The 20,895-nt window shown below is 43.2% G+C and overlaps 2 pseudogenes; both read right to left on the bottom strand.

Moving 5' to 3' along the window:
• Window positions 1-1,751: 1,751 nt before the first annotated feature.
• On the bottom strand, window positions 1,752-4,596 carry LOC136542870 (F-box protein At3g59000-like; annotated as a pseudogene).
• An 11,495-nt stretch (window positions 4,597-16,091) lies between these two features.
• Window positions 16,092-17,824, bottom strand: LOC136545014 (F-box/LRR-repeat protein At1g55660-like; annotated as a pseudogene).
• Window positions 17,825-20,895: the final 3,071 nt, after the last annotated feature.

Below are 20,895 nucleotides of genomic sequence, written 5' to 3' on the forward strand. Positions count from 1 at the left end.
GTGGAGAGCTTTAGCATTGGTTCCAGCTGGGAAGGAGAGTTAGTTGAAGGAGGCGACACGAAGGGTGGACGAGAAGCGGTGCACTGATGGTGGCAATAGCGGCTGCGAAACCGACCAGTGTTGAAGGCTGTACGAATTTAAGTCGAGCTCCTGGAGGTTCTCCAGGGCTGGGGAACGGAGCCAGCCGTCCATGGTGGCGGCGCGATCGTCGATCCAGTGGAGGTAGCCCCTTGGGATTGAGAAGCGGCGTCCGGGGCCCGGGTGCACAGAGAGCACGCGTGAGATCTCCTTGACAGGGATGTGCCGTTCAGGGTCATCGATATGGAGGTCGATGTTGAGAGGAACAGAGCGCCAGATGTGACGCCAGCGGGACGAGAGCACCTGCGTGCGGGCGCCGGCTTTGGTCGGGAGGAGCGAGACGATGTCGCCGAGGACGCCGTCGGGGAGGCTGCTGATCCGGTCGGCGAGGCGCTCTTCCTCTTCCAGCCTCCGCCTCTGCGCTCTCGTGACCACCCCCATGGCCATGGAGGGACGGGGGACGGGAGAGGGATGGCGGCGCAGCGGCCGGTGGACTAGTGGATCGGGGATACAATACAATACGAGGCTGGAGCACTACAATGTTCCAATAATATACTATGTACGTAGGGTATTCAAGGCTGGGCCCACTGCAATCTGATATCTCGAAACTTCAACAAATCTTGAGTCAATTCAGTACGTTTCAGGCCAGCGCTGAATACTTCGATCATATAATCTGATGAAGGTATGTCTGATCGACGAAGAAGAAACTGGAACCAGTCCAGGCAACAATTCCTTCCCCCTCTGTTCTTCGGTTCTTGCTTTCTTTTTTTGGCAGCGTTTGCATAACTCTGAATCCCGATTCTTGCTTGCTTTCTTGTTCTTCAGAAGCTAAACTGTCCTGCACTTACATCCTTCAGTTATATTCTAGCTCAGGCAACAATTCCCCTCTCTGTTCCTCACCTCTTGCTGTTCTTTTCTTGTCAGATTACTCTGGTTCTTGACAGCTATCTGCATCTCAATTCTTGTAAGCTTCTTATACGAAAAACAAGGCTAAATGCCTGCTCAATTTGACATGTAAATCAAGAAAATTCTTTGATCCTTGATGCGCCAACAGCAAGAGTTGAAGGAATATTGAAAACAAATTTGTCACCCAGGACAAATTCACTGCCACCAAGAAGTGCATGAAGGCTGGAAGCAGATCGATCGCCAAGGCCAAAGTCATCACGACTTTTAGGATCACGTAAAAGTTGTTAAAACTTAAATCACAAATTGGCTTCAACCGATATCTGGCAAAATGGCAAGGGCTGTGTTGTGTTATGTATGTGCAAGCAGGAATTGTATATTACAACAATAAGCTATGCCCATCTATGCCGCAAATGTTTTTCATTTGCTGAAAGACTCCATGTTGTCTTTTGCAGTGCATGACTTGGGGCCAGAATCCAGATAGATCTTTGATGAAAAAATAGAGATGTCAGGGGTAAGTGATTTGTATATTTTTCACCAGTAGTTGTTCTTTACAAGCTAACTGACTAACTGCAGCTTTTTATGTAAGATTCAGACACAACATGCATGCTTTTAGTTGTTTTGAATCATTCTTGGTGCACAAAATTTGGAATGATTTCAGTATGTTAGAACAACAGTAGTGCAGTCATAGATGGTTGGATTGGCAACACAGGCTTGCAGTTTGCTATGTTTGGGCTATTCAATTAAGGCAAACAGCAGTACAAGGACTTTCAGTGGTATAATGGCTTTTGCATGTCCTGGTGCATGACTATTTCAGTAATGCTAACAGAAATGAAAGCTAGCTCCTATACCATACAGAATAGCCAAAGGAGATGACAACGTTTATACACCTACAGGCCTGCTGCCTGTTTCTCCGCAGATAAACAACAACGGATAAAATAATTCACACTTCTTGATTTCACAAATTTACTATTGAGCAAAGCTGAATAGCTTAATACTTGTTGCAAAAAAAAAACTACCATATTTGCTTCTCTTGTCAGTTTATATTTACTATGCCCAAAGATATATCAAATCTCCTAACTACAAACAGGCCCCACGACGGCCTCGAGGGCTACGCTAGCCCCTCCTGCGGGAACTCCGGGGCCCGACCGATGGGCGGCCCGTGACCGTTCCTGGGCATGGCCGAAGAGATAAGAGCAAAGGGACACTGAACAATGGTGCCCACCGAGGGCCACCAAGTCCTGGAGCATAGAGAGCACTCCCGGCCATCGCGAAGTGCGGCCTGAACCAAGGAGGCCTACTACCGAGCCCTTAGACGGGCGACGGACTGGCACCGAGCCAAGGCTTCGAAGCCCTATCGTCGCTCGACCCACGGCTGGCCAAGGTAAATAGGGCGCCCCACGCCAGCTCAGCGCCAGCAACCCGCCGACGAGTCGACCAGGCCCTCGCTCAGGCTTTCCCGCACAACGCTCGATCCCAGCATCACCCGACTCAGATGTCGCGCGCAGCCTGGTGGCTCGGGCACCCCCACAAGGATGTCCCACCAAAGTCTGCCATGAGCCAATGCATCCCGTTTGATCCAGTTATCAGAGGATCAGGCTCAACCCCTCGTCGCCATCACAGACTCAACCCGGAAGGCCATGAAGGGCTCGGGAGCAGCTGACGAGTGTCTAACATAGGGGTTTGCTAGCTTAGTCTCCAGGAAAGAGGAAGCCGGTCGATGTACCCTCCGACCGATCCTACATATCACCCGGGGGCTCTGGGGCTATACCCATCGTGTATGCTCGTGAGTACGTACACTCCAGATGGAGTCAGGGATAGGCCGAGTGCCCCCGCTGCCAGTACTCGAGGCTCGGGGGCTCGACCACGGCCTCAGACCGCTGAGCAATGGTAGCCAGAGCCTGGCTTCCACCCAGCGCACACCCAGGCCAGTGCTCAGGCAGTAATCGATGCCCGAGCTACGGGTCGGGGCTGTTCAAGAACCAGCCACACGCCCGAAGTCTATTAGGTATGGAGATGATACGTCATCTGCCCATTCAAAAGGCCCGAGGCCCAGTCTACTACTTTCTCGGCGGGGCCACGGAAACAACGTGACACAACAGGACAAGAGACTTCACCAACTCCAATGGCAAAGGGCTCCAGGGCGCACTCGTCGGCCCCTCTAGGCTGAGTCTACTTGCCAGCAAAGGAAGCCTCGATAAGGCTCACCCGGTAGGAGGTTGTGCCGCAGCAGGCAGCCCCTGATGGTCAAGCGCCATAATGGACACAAAGGCGTCAGGAGGTGATTGCGTCACTGTCAGCTCCTCCCTACGCGACAAGGCCGCATCCAGCAACGCTGCAGCAAAGGGTTCATGCACCCGGTACATAGACCATAGGCTAGAACCCAAACCAACTTATACATTGTGCCTACCACGGAATATAAGGGGATCAAAACTCCCTATAGAAGGGGGAGACCAGATGATAGACAGATCGAAACCCAACTCAGCTAGGAAGAACACCGACAAACCCTACGATAGCACCAAGCAATCTCCTACCACTCTTTGGATTTTCACTATTGTAATTCCCCAATTGGGCATTCATAACACGAAGATCGCTATACCGCTGGACGTAGGGCTCGGAAGCTAGAACCAGGATAAATCGAGTTGTGCCCCTTCCATGTTTTGAGTGTCCGAGCCCCCGGAGACCCACACATCGACTTTGGACAAACAACCATGATGCTCGCCAGGGTTACATACTATACAAACCCGCGACAATGCCCATACCTGAACAGTTTTTGTGCCAGAGTGAAACCTAGGAAAATTATTATTACGTAGTTTCCCCAAAATAGGTAATCTTGGCACAGGGTTTACCAACACATCAATGTTAGTTCCTCCCAAAAATAGCAATCTTTTTAGACATGGGGCAACCTTGATGATGAATTAATGTAGCTTATTAAAGTTTCTCCAGCCAGAATGCACACCGATGCTTTATGAGGCTAGGCGACATGATCTGTGCACAAGGGAAGTCCCAGTTACATCATAGCAGCAAGTTCTGCATGGCAGGGCAGGTGGCGAGCAAGGCATGGAGGTAGTTCTCCAAGATGACGATATCCACAAGGCTCAGCTGCTTGAGAAGCAGCAAGTGAAGTGTGCCGCTGGCATTGTTTCGATCCTGGAAAATGCAGCTACTGAAGGTGGCGACACGAAGGGTGGACAAGAAGCGGTGTACTCCTGATTTTGGGACCCAGATAATGTGGTCGAGCTGGATCTCCTGTAGCTTGTTGAGGGTAGGGGAATGGAGCCAGCCGCCTAGGTTCGTGGTGAAGATGGAGTGGTACTGGCTGTAAGAGATAGAGAAGCAGTGGTCGGGGCTCGGGTGCGAGGAGAGGATGCGGGAGACCTCGCTGGCTGCAGGGACACCATGGACAGCTGGGCCATCATAGACCTCGAGGTTGAGGAGAGCAGAGCGCCATAGGTGGCGCTAGTGGAAGGACAGAACCTGCGTGTGGGCGCCGTCTTTGGTGGTGAGAAGGGAGACGATGTCGCTGAGGACACCTTTGGGGAGGCTGTTCATCTGGTCGGTGAGGAGCTCTTCCTCTTTTGGCCTCTGCTTCTTTGATCTGGTGGCCACCCCCATGGCACCGTGCCGCGGCTGGTGGAGTGGAGGATCATGAATGGTCACTACAAGAAACACCCCCCTCTAGACACGTTTTCTTTGTGACGCTGGTTGAAAGCGTATGTACATGGGCACGTAACGACGCTTCTAAGCACGACTTTGGAAACGTGTCAACTGGATACGACATTTGACACGCTTTCACTGTTACAAGACATGTAAGGACACTTCTCGAGACGATTTTGGAAATGTATCAAAATGACACGGTGTTCGACATGCTTTTAATCGTCAATAGCGTCTAGACACGTTATAAAGTGTGTCATAACACCGTCCATATATATCTAAACACACTAATTGACACGATACTTAAAACGCCACAAAACGTTACAGATATAGAGATGCTTCATATCGTTTGTACCATCTAGACACGTCACAGAACGTATCAAACAATTGTTTATAGGCACGTAAAGACACATTTTGATACGATAATAAAAACATATCAAGCTAACACAAAATTAGAGACTCTATTTGACCGTTACATGCTTGTAGATACGTGATAAAGTGTATCAGCTTACCGTCAATAACTATCTAAAAATGCTTTTTTTGAACATGTAGTGTTGTGGTAACCTTTCCCTAATTCTCTACACGTGGTCAAGAGGTCAAAACTTCCTTGCCTGTATTTTTTCCATATTATTCATAAAAAAATGTTCTCACACTCAACATTCCATAATTTTCTCGCAACAATTCAAGCCAAATAAAATACATGTTTTTCCCCATATTTTTCCAAAATTTTCACACGCTCAACAATTTCATAATTTTCACTCAAAGATTCAAGCAAAAGAAAACACATGCTTCTTTTTCAATCATATGACTAACCTCAATTTCTCAATCATACGACCAATCTATAAATTACTGGACTCAATTTCTCAATAATTCAAGCATTACATGTGAGTGGCATTGATTTCTCACTTAGACCACCAATTGTAAATGAAACTTCTTAAAAAACATATTACAAAGAAAACACATGCTAGCAGCCTACAGAAACTAAGATGCTCTTCGATCCATCATGCAGGAACACATCCATCACCTGGGTGAAACAGAGCAACACACACCCTCCTTCATAGACAAGAGTAACCTGAAACAAATATGCCTTGTAATAAGTGCAACCTGAATAATTATTATTATATTTATGTATGTCAAAATTAGTGGCACTCAATTGTCCACATACTCTAAAAAAAGCCTGATAATACCTGAAAGCCAGTTAGTCTAATTTGCTTCATCCGGTGGCAGTTCATCATCACCCATGTCAAAAGTATCTCGTGGCTTAAATCTTACCACAGAATTCCATCCTTCAGCTTTTGGGTGTTCAACATAAAAGACTTGCTCCACTTGTGAAGAAAAGACACAGGGATCATGCTCCAGTTTTTCCCCAGTGTGTATTTTCTTTGAAAAATTCACAAGTGGTAATCCAAACTCATCGTTTCGTAAACCAGCACGATGATGGACATCATACCAATCACATTTGAAAAGAACAACCTTGTAGTCAGTGTATGTCAGTTCTATTATATCTGTTAATCTGCCATAATAATTAACCCCATCTTCTGCAATGTTTACTACACCACTATTTTGTGTCGACCTTGCAGCCTCACGACTCAGTGTGTGGAACCTGAAACCATTAATAATATAGCCGCTGTATCTCACACCATGTCTGCTCGGTTTGGCAGCCAAAGCTCGAACTTTTTTAGTGATTCCTAGTCCATCACCTAGGATAACCTGTAGTGAAGAAATTAATTATTAGATCAATTCATTCTATTATACTCCTCGCCTAATAAGCTATTTCAGTTGTACTACCTTCTGTTCCAACCAGTCAGGGAAGTGCTGGTCTATCAACTTATCGATGGAAGCCAGAGTCAAAGTAGTTGAAGGACACGATTTTCCTTTCTCCTCATCCACAAACTCTCTACAACAATGGATTATTTGTTATACAGTGATGGCTTCAACATAATAAAAATTTAAAATAGAGTCAAGAGAAATTATAGTACACACTTGCGGAATTCTTCAAGTTCATCGCAGTGTCGCAACACGTATCGATGTGCCTGAATAAGAAGCTGGCTATCAAAATGGCTTCCAGTAGCTTTTCCAATTGGTTCTCCAGCACTCTCAAACATGTACATATCTTTCATATTGCCTGAAGGTTCGGGATTTCTAGCCGGTCTGTTAAAACGAGTATCTCCATCAAGAAATCTGGAACAAAATGTCATGCACTCCTCCATGCAATACCCTTCAGCAATCGAACCTTCTAGCTGAGCTCTGTTCTTCACAAGCGCTTTAAGCCGAACAAAAAATCTAAATGAAATCATGAACACTTGTTGTTAGTTGAACAAATTATTGACAATAACCCTGCAAAATGTAATTACATACCTCTCCATGGGGTACATCCACCGGTAGTGAACGGGGCCACCAAGTCTAACTTCTTCTACCAAATGCACCATCAAGTGCACTGTCACAGTAAAAAATGATGGTAGAAATTTTTTTTCCATATTACAGAGTGTTACCACAATACTCTCTTGAAGGGTTTGTAGCTCATCAGTATCTATCACCTTCGAGCATAACTTCTTAAAGAAATTAGATATTCCAATAACTATTTCCATGACATCTTTGCTGGGGTAACAGGATCGGAGTGCCACTGGAAGGATGTCATGTAGTAAAACATGATTGTCATGACTTTTTAGTCCAGTCAATGTACAATCTTTCATGTTAACACACCTAGAAATGTTTGATGCATAGCCATCAGGTGTTCTTAGGTTTTGGAATACTGAACAGAGAAGCTCCTTTTTTTTCTCTAGACATGGTAAAAGGTGCATCAGGCACAGTTTGCTTTCCTTCATTATCTACCACAGGATGAAGATTGTGTCGAATTCCAAGTTCCACTAAATCCAGTCGTGCTTTAAGACCATCCTTTGTTTTGGAAGGAATATCCATTAAAGTTCCAATTAAGTTGTCACATAGATTTTTCTCTAAGTGCATCACATCTAGATTGTGCCTTAGTTTGTTCTTTTCCCAGTATGGTAACTGAAAGAATATTGACCGCTTTTTCAACCAATCTTCTGGCTTCTTCTCCTTCTTGCCATTGTTCCCATCTTTCTGTTTCTTTTGTCCTCTTTTACGCTTGGATTTCTGATGGCTTTCATCACCTTGCTTTCCTTTCTTTTTTCCTTTGTTATTTCCCTTTGTATTCTTTGTTGTGAGGTCCTTTTCCCCTAAAACAAAAACTCTACCTTCTAACATTTTTAAAATAGAAGTACCACTCATTATTTCAGGAGCAAGTCCAACCTCTACCATGCCATCAAACTGGTTCTTTTGCCTTCGATATACGTGGTTCTGCGGGAGCCACCTACAATGTCCCATATAGCACATCTTTTTACCATTCTTCAGGTGAAATGATTTTGTTGCTGGACCACATGATGGGCATGCATATGTACCACTTGTGCTCCAGCCATATAGGTAAGCTAATGCAGGAAAATCATTTATAGTCCACAACAGTGCAGCTCGCAGAGGAAATTTCTTTCGAGAAGAGGCATCACATGTTTGCACTCCTTTCCATAATTCTAAGAGCTCATCGATCAAGGGCTGTAAGTATATATCAACATCATTCCCCGGAGAATCCGGTCCAGGAATGATCATTGACAACAGTAAGGATGTTTGCTTCATGCAGATCCAAGGTGGCAAGTTGTAAGGAACCAGCATTACAGGCCATGTATTGTGCTTTGAACTCATATTCCCAAAAGGGTTAAATCCATCACTTGCAAGACCAAGGCGTACATTACGAGCATCTGCTGCAAATTTAGGATATCTACGATTAAAATCTTCCCAAGCTTCACCATCCGCTGGATGTCGCATTTTTCCGTCTTTTGTGCGTCCGTCCTCATGCCATCTCATGTCTTCTGAAGTTTTGGTAGTTGAAAATAACCTTTGGAGCCTCCGTATCAATGGAAAATAGCGCAACACTTTCGCTGGTTTCTTTTTCTTCTTAGGTCTAACTGTAGAACCATTCTTCTTAAAATCTTTCCAGCGAGAGCTCTGGCACACATCACAAAAATCTCTTGCCGCCTTTCTTGTTCCTTTTTGCTCGTCTAATAAAAATCCGGCAAATCTCTTGCCACCTTTCTAAAAAAACATATTTTCTTGAAAAAAATTTTGCTATTTTTTTGAAAATTATTTCAAAACAATATGAATATTGTTGGAGATTAAAACAAATTTGGTGGTACTTCCACATATATTCGTTAACATATATACAAACAATATTCCAAAAACATGAAACCAGCAAAAGATCCGATTTGGAAAAGTTCATAGATATTCAAGATAATTACAATCGGAATTTCGTATGAACGTATTTTGTCTTGTCGCCTATTTTGTAGTGTACAATTGCAAAAACTTGCCGCGTAGTGGAGGGCTCGAACATTTTAATTTCGCGCCTAAATCACCCCCACGGCGTGAGATTACGGAAAAAACACATCTATTAACCTCCCCCACTCCTTCCCGTCTCCACATTTGCGAGACCGCAGCACGCGTCAGTGCGGCACACCCACACCCCAAATTCCTCGACGCCGACGCATCAACTGCCCAAGGCCTGGCTGCTCCTCGGACGGCGCAGTCCATCCGCCGGTCGTCGACTAGTCCTGATCTGCCATCGGTGAGCCTCTCCCTTTCTGGCCTTCACCTGATCTCCACTCTCCAGCGCCTCCCAGACCGAGCGACCAGCCGGCCAGCAGCCACAGCCAGAGCCAGGGCTCCAGCTGCCCAGGCCGTCGCCGCCGCTCCTCTCTGTTATTCTACTTCCGGCAGTCCAGCCTCTGCGAACGCGCATTCGTACCCCGACCGGCAGCCTGAGCGCGGCCGACCGTCCCGCCCCCGCGGTGCCCGGTGCCCCTACTGCCTGCTTCCTGCTGCAGTATTAGATTTTGTCTCTAAAATAAAGTACTGCAGATTCTCTGATTTTCACATCTTAAATAGTTGCCGTATGCATATTTTGATCAATGTCCTTTTTGTCTAGAACACATTTATTTATGATAGATCGAAACATGTACATGTGAATTTAGTAGAATTTCTTTCATGAACATAGGACTCAACCTCAGTTACGAGCTCTGAACAATTCTTATAAAAAAGACAATTTTATTTCTTATATGAAAACATATAACATTGTTTATGATTCTGTTTGTATTTTAGTGTTAAATGATTTTGTATAAAATTGATCTAAATTTACTCCATGAAACATCTATTAACTATATGTAATTATTTGGCTCTACGATTTCTCCGAATTTGTATGGAGTAGTTATTTGACTCCTGGATTTTGTATGGAGTAATTATTTGGCTCTATGACTTCTCTTTATTCGGTTTTGTCACTCTGTGAAAATCTAATGATCCCATTGTGTAGATTACTAGAGCGCAGTCAGCGCTACAAATTTATACTTATCCATCTCTCTTTTTCCTGTCAGAAAGATTCATGTTCTTCATTTCCCCCTCTGTATGTATGGTTCTCACTGTGTTGGTTCCGTGCGACATCTTATGAGTGCACTATGTGATTTACGATCAGCATTGAAACTTTTCTTGGTTATCTGTTTGTTGAGCAGCAAACTAAAACTGCTCTTTTGCAGTAGAAATCATGGCAAGAGGACCTCGACGATTAAGAAACTTGCACCTTGAAGCACAAGATGAAAGACATGAGCAACAGGAGCCTGATGATTTGGTAGATAATGAGATTGAGGAGAATTTACAAGGTCCTCCAGATGTTGACAATATATTAGCCCACATTCCAAACCGACGTGCAAGTCCAATCAAGATAATATGTAAGTTTGATTTTTGTTTTGGTGACACATCTAAATACAATGTCAAATAATATAATTTCATACATGTAGGGCCTAATGGACAGGTGCGACAAGTTTTAGGAGATTTTGGAGTCTCAGACTTATCAAAACTAAAAGGAGGAAAGGTAATTGTAGGGACCGATGAAAATGGTGTACCAAATGAAAGGTCAGCCTCTGTTCTTGGACAACACCTTGGTGATCTAGCACAAACACAAACATTTGCGCCATTACACATTCAAAGATGAGACAATGTTCTATTCAATAAACACAAGGAACTAATAATCATGGATGTTGAGGTAAATGTAATCTGTACAATGCTAGAAAAGTACACTATTGTTTGTTCCAATCATCAACTATTTACTTTTTCTTTCTACAGTCAAAATTTGTCTTTCCTAGACAAACGCTACAGCTTACAAGAGATTGGATCTTAAGAACTGTAAACAATAGGTGGCGAGCCTACAAATCTAAGTTGAAGAAAGAACATTTCAATCCTGAATAGAGATCTCTAGAACAAATTATACAAGGTAGACCAATAACTGTTAATGAACATCAGTGGAGACCTCTTGTTAGCTTTTGGTGTCAAAAAGCACATAAGGTGATATCTTTTTATCTAACATTTACAAGAAATTTGAAAGAAAGTAATGTAACATTTGTGCTTTACAATTTTGCTATGTTTACAGAAATTGTGTGCAACAAACTCTCGGTGTGCAAAAGAACAGAAGAATACGCACACAACGGGGAGGAAAAGCCATGCTAGACTGAAGAAAGAGATGGTGATATATATTCTAACTGTTGTTATGTGTAAAATTCAATGATCATGTAATAGAATTGATTGGATTCTCAATTTTAATATCTTGTGCAGGAAGATCGAAGGAAAGGAAAGGTTCATAGGATAGAATTATGGGACGCTGCTCATAAGAAAAAGAGTGGGAGATACAGCACCAACAAAGTGAAATTAGTAATGGTATATTTTTCTGCTACTTGTGGATTCGATTTGGAGTTATTGTTATGATTATGTGACCTTGCTATATGCTTATTTCGATAGGGTGCATCATTTGAGGAATTAGAAAAAAGAAAAGAGCAAAACAATGGTAATCTTTCAGCTAATGATTTTAATGAGGTGTTCAACAAGATTGTTGCTAAACAATTAAAAGCACGTGGGTACTACGATGATAAGTACTGGAGTCAAGTGCAAGTTTCTAAAGGTATTACTCTTGTTACTGAAACTGAAGAAGAAAGAAGGTACCGTGACAAAGTGAATACAATGGACAATAAGATGCAATGCATGGGTGGTGCTATGAAACTTTGGCTTGCTTTTGTGTCACAAAAGTACCCAGATGATGATTTGCTAAAAAGAATGGAAAGAGCTATACATGATGAAGTAAGCCTCCATGGGGTCCCTGTCTATGTCTCTCTCTCTTAGGAATGAGTTTATTCATATCTTGTAACTAAGCATATGTTTTTTCATTTTTCTGTAGGTTGTTGATACTGAAATGGATGGTCAGACTGATACTGAGCAAGACTGTAGTGATGATGGTACCCATGGCGCATGTAGCGATGATGGTATTGAGATTGACAATGATAATGCGTACTCTCCAGAAAAATCTGTTCAGGTAACACTAACCTTTCTTCACCCTGCTTGTTTGTGATTCTACATTATTGTAGCTATGAGATGCAGCTACAGGAATTAGAAGGGAGCACAACCCTTATTTCTAATTTCTAAGCTACAATATACCATGTAAGTACATTCGAATGTCTTAAATTCCAAGGTTACAAATATGCAGGGGGCACATACCCAGAATTCTAGTCAAGTCAACAAGGATTGTTCCGTGCCAGAGTTACCACGTGAGCCAATGGTTGCAAAGGTATGTTAGAAATATACAAGGGGCAAGAAAATTAAGGTCTGCTCTTTTTGGTTGTCCACGTAGCTTCAACAGTGCTTACTGCTGATTGCTTCTCAGACAGCCTGCATTTGTGATTTTCCAGGGATAGTTCTTGCCAAACTCTGCTCACCGATCTGCTCTTAGAAAATAAAACCTTGCAGATTTCAATTCACAAAAACTAGAGACAAACCTGAAAACTAAAACCTTTCAGATTTGAACCACAGATCATAACTCTTTTATTATTTAGTGTAAAATGGTCTCACTGGATGCTTTGTCCTGAAAGAAAGCACAAAATAAATATTCCAATGTATTGCTATTTTATGGTCACATGCAGCAACAATTATTTTGCTGTTATCCTTACTGCAGGCAAAAGAAAAACTGTCATAGCAAGTAAATAGGCATGTGACTAAAAGTAAATTTACTTAGCAAGTAAATATTCCATACTTGGCTTGTTCAGATAGGAAAGACTGGTGGGAGACTGCAGCTCATAAACACATTTGAAGGGAAATATGCTGATTCCTTAGTTCCATCTAGTATGTATGATATTTTTTTGAAGGGGTCTTAATGTGAGATTTGGTTAACAATCTTGCTATAGCTCCCAATATGAAGTTAAAAACAATAATCTGATTAAGAACTATTGTATGAGATGTGCTAACATTATGAACTATTCTAGTCATGTACATCTATTTGATTATCAAAATCCGAATTGAGTGCAACATAAACCATGTTACATGTCACAAAATTGATAGTGCAACTATGACTGCAGGTGGCACATATTGAGAATCAAGGTCATGCAGATAAGGGTTCTGAAGGTCTAACTTTTCCACGTGCTACCACAATAACCAATATTGTATGTCTATATTTTATATTATTGTAACACTTCAAAGTATGGCTGAACTTGCTAGATCAATGATATGGTTTGATTGTGTCTATTGCAGAGATCTCAAAGAATTGAAGCTCCTGCTTGTAATCAATCAGGATCGGTATGTGCTTGTTTCCTTTGTTTTGAAGCTAAATTAATTACAAGTTTGATGATCATGACTATGTTTTACAAAATGATAGAGCCAACTGGAAGTCTATCTTATTTCAATAAGAAACAATTATAAAATCGTGGCCAAAGGAAAGCTAGTGACTACTGATAGCACTCGAAGCATTGGTGGCACTGTGCTTGGAAAAGAATTTGTTGGGGTTTATGTTGAGACCCTTGAAAATAATGGCAATGGAAACAATGGAGATGAGATGTTACCTAGACCACTCTTTTCTATCAAAACTATGAAAGATGCTATTGGCTTTCTTGTTGCTTGGCCTCGTTCGCATGTAAGTTCTCTCTTATATTATCGATTTTTTTATTTTGTATTTCTAAAAAATATACTACATATCCCTCTAAACACATGTCTCATTGTAGGTTAAAAAACTTAAGAGTTCAACTCAAGCTGGTACAGCCTTGGTATCTTTCATTCTTGCTATATTGGTTTTATTAGAATTCATGTGTCAACTCAATCTTGTCTTATTTTGCAGCTTGATGGAAACGTGTAACTTGATGTTCTTGGAAAGAGAAGCTACAAGTTTCAGAGTGAACAAGATAGGCTTTAGATGTTAGTGAAAAATATAGATATTTGTATAATATTGCCACTTTTCCTATGCTTCTTTATGAATATGGTTTGCTTCTAAGAGTGCACTTTAATGGGTCATTAAACATTATCTTGTTTTGTAAAGACAGTGGATTTTTCAATGCAATGCCTTCATGATTCACTTCCTCATTATCTAGTCATTCCAATTCATGTGTGTCCAAATTTGTAGAAGTCTCTTTATTTCTAGTAAGAATGTGTAACTATAAATATGGCTATAATAAAAATATACACATTATAAAATGGATAAATATCTTTTTTTAGATGACGTTATAAAACGTTACTATATGATGTTTCTATATTAGTAGACACGAAATATAAATGTGTGTAAAATTGTCTCTATTTTCTTGAAACGCAAAATGATGTTACTAAACAATGTATCTATATTGTTAGACACGTAATATAAATGTATTACTTAAACGTCTCTATACTTCTTGATACACAATTTGATGTCATTACAAAACGTGACAATATTAGTACACACATAATATAAATATATCTATGAGAACGCCTCTACACTTTTTAACACACAATACAACATCATTACACACCGTTACTACATTAGTACACACATTATACGAATGTATTTATGAGAACGTCTCTAAATTTCTTAGCACATATGAAGCGCTGCTATATAACGTAACTACACAAATAACCACGTTATACAAATGTATCTATAAAAGTGTATCAATGTCCGTAGGCATGCAACAAACGTCTCTACAATACGTCTCTTTATCACCTTGACATGCTTAGAGAACTCGTTTCTACAAGTCCTGACACGGTCCATGCGAAGACGCTTCTAACACGCTTTATAAAAATTAACATGCCTACAATCTTCTAGAGACGAAATAAAACGTGTCTATCATATAAATAAAACATCACTACAGGGGGTATTTCTAGTAGTGGGTAGGTGTCGGTTGATCGCTGTCGAACGCCCAACACCCATACATAGATAGGACCTCTACCTATGATGTGCATGTTGTTATATTGAAAAAATGTATGTTATGCCCTGCTATATATTCTTTGATGGTGATGTCAGTAGTTCCTTCTTGGGGTTTGCCTGTGGATAAAAAAATACCTCAGGCTGAGGCTATCCAATGATCTTCCCCCTAATGCATTCCTGGTTCAAGATTCACAAATATATAAGGGCCTGTTTGGATTTTCTCCTCTAAACTTTGGAGCTAAAGCTCCAAACAAGTGGCCTAAATTTAGCTCTAAACTTTAGCCCACCTCATATTAGAGCTTTAGAGCTCAAAAGTGAGCTAAAGTGCTCTAAAGCTTTTAGACCTCAAAAGTTTAGAGATGGGTATCCAAACAGGCCCTAAAAAAGCTATATATGGTTTATTTCAATCTTTACCAGATTGTTAGTAAAAGGAGCTAGAGAAACATAAGAAGTCAACAAGTTTCCGCTTAAGTGACTAAATTTCAAACCACAAGTTGTTTAACCAAACTAAAATTGGGTAGAAATGACGTAGCAATTTCTAGTGCTTTGAATTTAAATGCTCATTTGCTTCTTATAAACCAATGGAACCATGTCCATTTTTTTCAATTCCATTATGATTTGAAGTTCAGGAGTATAATCACAGGTCTTACCTGCTTACAAATAAGACCAATAATTCTTGACAATAATGACCAAATTTGAAAACATCACTCCATCAAATGTCTTATCTCATCCTTAAACATCACGAGATAAGGCTATATATAGGATAATGATGGATTCTATTTTTTAAGCATCATGGTAACCTTAATCACTGGAGTAGTTACCAAGAAGAAAAACTGCCTAGTGCCTTAGTCTTTGGGCAGTCCATTCACAAATGAGGTCAACAATGAGTTATTAAGGAGAGATATATAGAGTCGAATGGAAATGCAGAAATAAAAAAGACTTCTTATATTAAATATATATAGAAGATCAAACACATTAACATAGATTATCAGCATATTCCAGAATTACTCAAGTTGGTGCTGTGCATGGAACAAGACTGGATTTTGTCATGTGCCTTGTGGCTTACCAAAAACTTCTTTCATGAGGAAACTGAATGGATTGGATAGTAATATGATTTGATGCAAATATATGCCAATTGCAAAAAAATCAAATCAACCCCATGGAAATGAACAATGGAAATCTCAAGTGTTCTCCATTTAAAATGAAATGTAACACCAAATCAGTTGAGAAAGTACAATATGCCTTGAGAAGAGATAGCAAATGTCAACACGCTGCAAAATGGCTAGACCTTGCTAAGAAATGTTCCATTGGTGTCATTTGATATACTAATGAAACTTGCAAAAAGGGTCGGCTGATAGATCGTGTACTTGTTCGGCACGATGTTCATAAGGAGACCCGGTCAATATGTTAGGAGATACAAAGTCAAACTGAGCACCCCTTGGAGCTCTCTTTTTTATCTGGAGCAGCCTGTGTTGCCTTCCAATCCATTTGGTGCTAACGTTTCGGCCTTCTATCTCAAACCTCATTGACTCCAGCACTCTTGCATTTGATACAAAAAAAGCTAGCCAAGTTAATATGTGACTTGTTGCCTCGGTAATTTCTTAGCACAATTTTTCTTATACCAATGTCAAGTTCCCGGTATGTACACCAATCTTTCCCCCAAACTCTTTTTATCTGAAAATGGCAAAGTGAACATAGAAATAGCGTCAAGGGCCAACCTGACTTTAGAACAATATTGATGTCCAACAAGCGACAAAAGAATGCAGATGCACACGGAGACTCAGCTAGCTCACCTCGATGCACAACTTCTGCAAGTGGGGAAAGCACTTCAATAAGTTAATAAGCGCATCCAGGCAAAGATTGACATCATATAAGGCAAGAATATTCACACTGCTGACCACCACTGACATGCTAACAATGGTTGCTCCCTGAGTTAAGCATGGAAGAGTTCACACACCATGATTGATTTATAGGCAAAAAAGGGTTTAATTTAATTTGGATCCGTCGTGACGGTGAAAGTGACGATGCATACATGTATGTACCTGAAAAACCGTGGCCCCAAACTGAAGCCTGGGAAAGCCGTCGAAGAGTTTCCCCAAAATAGACAATCTTGGTGCAGAGATTACCGAGATGTTCATTTCAGTTCTTCCAAAATACAGCAATCTTTCCAGACATGGGGCGTCCTCAATGACGAGCTGTTGTAACCTGATGCCACACAAACCACCAGAATCCACACCGATACTTCTGAGGCTCCAGGACACGATTTGCAGCCGACCGAATCCGCTGTTGTGAAGTAGCAACAGACTCTCCAGGACAGGGCAGCCGGCGAGCAAGGTATGCAGAGAGCTTTCTGTGATTTCGACTGCGAAAAGTGTCAGCTGTTTGAGAAGCGGCAATTGGAGCGTGCTGGCATCGTTTCCATCTGGGAACCTGCAGGCCCTGAAGCGGGCGACGCAAAGAGTGGACCAGAAGCGACGTACTGATGGCAGTAGGAGACCGTTGTTGAAGTCGAGCTCCTGGAGGTTGTCGAGCAGGGGGGAACGGAGCCAGCCGTCCAGTGTCCTCCAGGAGGGATACTCCATATAGCGGCGAGGCATCACGAAGCGGCGGCAAGGGCCAGGGTGCACAGAGAGGATGCGGGAGATATCGCTGGCCCTGGCCAGGATGCTGCTGCCAGCTGAGTCGTCATGGAGGTCGAGGTTGAGAGGAGCGGCGCGCCATAGGTGGCGCCAGCGGGAGGAGAGCACCTGCGTGCGGGCGCCGTCTTTGGTGGGGAGGAGGGAGACGATGTCGCCGAGGACGCCGTCGGGGAGACTGCTGGTCCAGTCGGCGAGGCGCTCTTCCAGCCTCCTCTTCTTCGCTCTGGTGAGCACCCCCATGGCGATGGAGGCGCGGCGGCCGATCGGGGAGTCGAGGCTCTGGTGGCGATGCGAGAACACGAATGATTTGCCACGCCTGGCTCTCGCGCTAGTTTTCATTTGGGCTTTTGGGCCAATCTGCTTTACTTATATTTTGGGCCCACTGAGGCAATCTGATTACTGCTATCTATTTGGAAAAAAGTCTACATCACCCCAGGTTTGGAGGGGTATCTACTTAAACCCCCAAAGTATAAAATCAGATATTGAATACATTAAAGTTTGCTAAACCAGTCAAATTACCCCCCGGGATGGTTTTGCCAGGCAGTTTTGCTTGCGTGGCAGCGGTTTTGCTTGCGTGGCAGTCCAGTGGCGCTTGGGCCCGCTCATCAGCTGCCTGTTCATCCTCAAAAACATACGCCCAGCCTCTATCGCTGAGCGGGTGTGGCCTTGCTGGGCGGACACGGCCGGCATGAAGGCGGGGCTCCGGTGGGCGCGACCTCGGGGGCGGGTGCGGCCACGCCGGTCGGGCGTGGCTCGGGCGGACGCGTCCAGTGCGACGGCGGGGCTCTGGTGGGCGCGACCTCGCCGTGCGGGTGCTGTTCCGGCGGACACGCCCGGCGGGGCTCTGGGAGCGCGACGTGTGCAGAGGGGCCATTTGGTAGTCTGAAGCGGCTGTTGCGCCCATGCTGTGCCTGCATCTCTTGCTCGCTCCCCTATCTGCTCTCTCTGTTCGTCGCTTCCATGGAGAGCAGCAGCCGCTGGAGGCCAAAATTCGCGAGCTCCACTGCACCATCTCCAAATTAGTCGCAAACGTAGCTTCACCTTGAGCCTCTCTACATCCCAGACCTAGCCTCCCTGAGTTTCGCCCAAGGTAAAGGCTGTTGCGGGCGTTTTTCGCATCACCGTCGCCATACACGAGACAAAAACAGAGCACCTTTCACCTATGTAAAGTTTTGTTTTGAGTCATGTAAAGTTTTACTTTGAGTCATGTCAAGTTTTCTGTAATCCCGTTGTAACTTTTTAGTTGTGTCGCATTTAGTTCGTGACACCGGAGTTGATCCAGGGCTCAGCGGTCCTAGCAGCCTGTTGCGCGCCAATGGACCCGACCCTGAGCACGTGGACCAACTGCAGTGTCACGCCGAGCGCGTCGAGGCTGTCGGGCGAGACCGCGCCCACTGCCATGGTTGGTAGTTCACGACGCCGCCGAAGCTTGTGTCATCCATGTCGCCCGTACTGTCACATTTTGCGCCTTGTCGGTGCTCTGACGGAGCTCGCGCCTCGGCAACTTGCATTGCCCGTGCGCGGCGCCACCAGAGCTCGCAGCCTAGACCCGCACCGCTCGTAGCGCCGGAGATGGCCAGCAGCCGCGCCGTCCTCCCTGTCGAAGTCGCAGGCTCGCAGCCCGTGGCAGCCCCTACCCCGGTGAGGCCCTTCCCATACTCTAGCACTGGTAACTTCCTGCCTCATCGAGCATACGCCTGCCTCGCTGCGTAGCGACCTCCTGCTCATATGTCCGACGTGGATTGCCAAACGACCAAAACCACCTTTCAATACCACTTAGAAGGTTATTTGTCCGGTTTTACAAAGTTTATCATGTGCAATACCTGGTTTTATAGTTTAGAGGGTTATGTAGACCACCCTCAATACATCAGGGGGTGATGTAGACTTTTTCCTATCTCTTTTGACGGTTTCATTGACCATCCCTACCGGACTAATCTCTGGAACGCTCGAGAGTCAATCAATCATTAACCGAAGTACAAAAGAAAAAAATTATTCATGGTCAAAAAAAATTATTCTCTGCCGGCGCCTGTAAATGTAATACAAAATGCTTTCCACACATTTTCTTTTTCAAAGATGGCATTCCACATAGTTATAGTCCTAGTGCTGCCCCGGGACAGTTATTGTACTGATGGAAAATGGCTACACCTTGTGAGTGCCATCTTGGCCATTCTTCATAAAAGGCTTGTAAATGTGCAACTACAGAGTCGCTGGATCGATGATGCAAATTGATTTCCACTCTGCTGCAGCATGCTAGCATATATAACATTTAGGTCTCGTTTGGTAGGGCTCCACCTCCTCCAAAAAAGCTCTAGCTCTGACTCCTCATATAGAGGAGCTTTTCTGGTGGAGGTGAAGCCGTTTTTTTTTAAAAACATTTGGCAAAAATAGCTCTAGTGATAGTTTTGTAATAATTTATATTAGGGTTGTGAGGAGGAGCCAGGAGAAGCCAAATTTCTATGGCTCTAACTCCTCTAGGCTTCTTGCAAGGAGCCATTTTTCATATGGTCATTTGGCAGAGCTCCTTGCAAAGATCCACTAGAAGCCGAAGCTGGAGCCTTGCCAAACGGGGCTCTAGATTATCTCAAGCCATGCAACACAAAGAATCAGTAGATCTGCATTTTGTGTTCACGGAATTAGAAGGGTAGCACACGGGACAAAGATGTATACTGGTTAGGGTACAGGGTACCTTATGTCCAGTGGAGGGAGTAGATCTCATATATATTGTATGTTCAGGGTTTATAGGGGCACCGATGAGTTTATCTAGGGTTCTAGCTAGCTACGAATGATGATGAATCGATCTCTGGTTAGTCCCTACCTCCCTTTAAATAGCCTAGGGGTAGGGTTACAGATGGAATGTCGTATGATATCAATTTCTAGTTAGTTACAAGGAGATTGCACCGAATCCTATCGGATTAATGCAAATAACTTGATTCCCAAGGCTATCCCTAGTCGATATCTTGCTTTCCATGTAGCTGTTGCACTTTGTCCGGGTCGAGCCTCTTCCTTAGCAGGCTTGGCCCACCCCATCCTAGTCCGACTTATTTCCAGGCGATTAGGGTACCTAGGGTCGAGTATACTGATAGGTGTATAATCAAAACCCTAATTAATTCATACTAGTAATTTGTTGTCATTTATAATATCGATTGCATATCCATATTGTTTGTTTCATGTGTACAAACTTTTTGTTCTAAGAGTGTGCATAATTTGTTCTAGGTGTGAAATTTTTTGCTCTTCTAGTGCAATTTTTCCATCTAACTATTTATTGTTTTTTATGATCCTAGTATATATTTTCTTCTGAACCTACAACATTTTTTATAAGCTCTCACATTATCTCATAAAGCTAGAGCAGGCTCTGAATTCTGTACA

Source organism: Miscanthus floridulus, chromosome 3 (genome assembly GCF_019320115.1).
Source record: "Miscanthus floridulus cultivar M001 chromosome 3, ASM1932011v1, whole genome shotgun sequence".
Classification (NCBI taxonomy): domain Eukaryota; kingdom Viridiplantae; phylum Streptophyta; class Magnoliopsida; order Poales; family Poaceae; genus Miscanthus; species Miscanthus floridulus.